This window comes from Hordeum vulgare, chromosome 1H, assembly GCF_904849725.1.
Source record: "Hordeum vulgare subsp. vulgare chromosome 1H, MorexV3_pseudomolecules_assembly, whole genome shotgun sequence".
Taxonomy (NCBI): domain Eukaryota; kingdom Viridiplantae; phylum Streptophyta; class Magnoliopsida; order Poales; family Poaceae; genus Hordeum; species Hordeum vulgare.
In genome coordinates, this window is record NC_058518.1 from 766,577 (window position 1) to 769,332 (window position 2,756).

A 2,756-nucleotide genomic window follows, 5' to 3' on the forward strand; every position below is an offset into this window, starting at 1 on the left:
GATGATCACTACCAGTAGTCACCTTGGTTGGGTGTCTTGCGAACCACCTGGACGTCATCCCCTCCATCATCTTCAGTTGCATATTCAATTGTGAATATGTTACCGTTCGGAGCATCATTGGTTGTCATGCTCCAATTCCACACGTGGTTTTCTACAAACATGATGTTGCGTGAAATCCGTAGATGCTTGGTTCGTGGATTGTAGAATCAATATGCCTTGGTGCCACAAATCCTCTCATATTCGATGAACACCATCTTCGTGCTACGATTGGAGAACTTTGGGAGATGCGTCTCCGTCGTCTTCATATGGTCCATGTACCCGAACGTCCATAGATGAGACGCATTCGGCTGACGTACGTAAATTATTTCATACGAAGTATTGCCGTTCACCGCTTTCATCAGAGTCCGGTTGATAAGATAAACTGTCGTCGAGATAGCTTGTCCCCAAAAAGTCCCCGACACATGCTTATTCTTGAGTAAACTCCTTACCATGTCAACAACGGTTTGATTGTGCATTTCAACAACCCCGTTCTGCTGCGGAGTATAAGGTGCCGTGAAGAATCTATTTTTGCCAATCTTCTCGCAATAGTCGTTGAATTCATTCGATTTAAACTCCGAGCTGCGATATGTCCACAGAGCATGAACCTTCAGCCTGTGTTCCATCTCCGTTGCAATCTTCAGCTTCTTGAATGTTTCAAACGCCTCATCCTTAGATCGTAGGAGAACGACCCACATATATCTCGAGTAGTCATCTACAATAAGGAAGAAGTACTTCTTTCCTGCTTGAGTTGTCGGGGTGATAGGACCACATAGACTACCATGGAGCAGCTCAACTGAATCAATTACACGATAGGTAGACTGAGCTAGAAACAACCTGCGGTGCTGTTTTTTAACCATGCACCCATCACATGTTCGATAAACATGGTCGCTAAATGGCATCTCCATCTTGGACAACTTCTTCAAGGCGTAGAAGTTAACGTGTTGAAATCTAGCATGCCATAACCAGAAATCATCATCACTGTTGGCGAGCCAACTCTCTGGTTGAGATTGATCAAGGTTGAGGATATAGAGCATCTCGTGTGCGCTTAACACGAGTTAGCACATCTGGTTGAGATTGATCAGAGGTTGTCAAAGACCTTCATCACTCCGTTCTCAATACCCACCTTGCATCCGTTCGCGCCAAGCTTCTCGATAGAGATGATGTTGTTGCTAAGCCGTGGGATGTTGTACACTCCGGTGATTCTGCGATGTTCGCCTGTGAGACCCTCGAGGATGAAAGATCCTTACCCAGAAATCTCCACATCTGAACGATCACCAAACTTGACCGAGCCTTCAACATCATATTCCAGATCGAGAAATTTCACCTTGCACCCCGTCATGTTGTTACTAGCACCCGTGTCGAGGTATCATGACACATTGTGATCCCCCGATAGCTTCGATGTCACTTTCTTCTCCTGAAGTAGCACCTTCTGGTTTGGTTTCACAACCACCGTTTCAGCGAGATCACAAACTTCGAACATTAGAACACTTGGGAGTTCATCTTCCTGGTTTGCCGAATTTGCCTTGATCTCCTGCTTATCAGGCTCCACACAATCCTTTCTAAAGTCACCCATCTCGTTGCAGCTATAAGACTTGACCTCGGGCATATCCATGTTCTCTGGCTTTCGCTCTTAGATTTCTCCGCCTTACCACGACCTTCTGGCTTTCCTTTTCCTTTGCTTTTTCTGGTTTTTTCCGTGGCGCTTTGTGTTGCTTGAGCCTTCGCCACTGTCACGCCTTCCTTTGCTACTTGGGGCTCCCAACCTGCGCGCGAGTACATGAGTTGGTCAATACCTCCTCCTTTGCCTATCTGATAGCCACGAGCGCTCTCTTCCGATGTCCGCATGGTCATATCGTCCATGTTGTATAGCTGCTCGAGCGTGCCGATGATGTATGTTGTCGGTCATCAAACTGAAAATTTTCTCTACTATCTCGGTCTCCTCGAGCTTTGCACCAAGCACACGGATCTCTCCCACCAATGTAGTAAGACGAATGACATAGTCGTTCACCGATTCAGTTTCCTCCATCTGCAACTTGTGAAACTAGCACTTCAACACTTGTGCCCAAGCCTTGGTGACATGATTTCTCCAATCCTCATCTCCTTTAGTGTGTTCCACACCTATCTTGTTGTGTGGAACACCTGCAATGTCATCAGCATAGAATCCGATCACATGTCGTCGTTGACGTCGATGAGCATCGGGTACTGGATGAGGATGTTGCGATGCGCTTGGACGTTGGCGGCTCCCATTCCTCCACCACTAGCTTGTCGTTGACTTGCCGCCATTCTTCACCTTGAAACCGTCGTTACCGGACTTGACCGAGTCAGCACCGCTATCCCCCATAATAGATCATCGATGCTCTCATACAAATTGTTAGATTTTAAATCGTAGATCAAATCACGACCGAAGCTAATACACATACGTGTGTAAAGCTGGCTCGAAGAAAGCAAGCAAGCAGGTTAATGGATTCGTGAACCTGTCTTGCTAGCTTGCTGTGACGCCCTCGGCTTAATCGTATGCTAATCATACACGCAAATGCGTACGATCAAACCCAAGGACTCGCGGGGAGATATCACAACACAACTCTAGACACAAATAAAATAACATCAGCTTCATATTACAAGCCAGGGGCCTCGAGGGCTAGAATACGAAAGCTCGATAAACACACGAGTCAGCGGAAGCAACAAATATCTGAGTACAGACATAAAACATGGGGTGC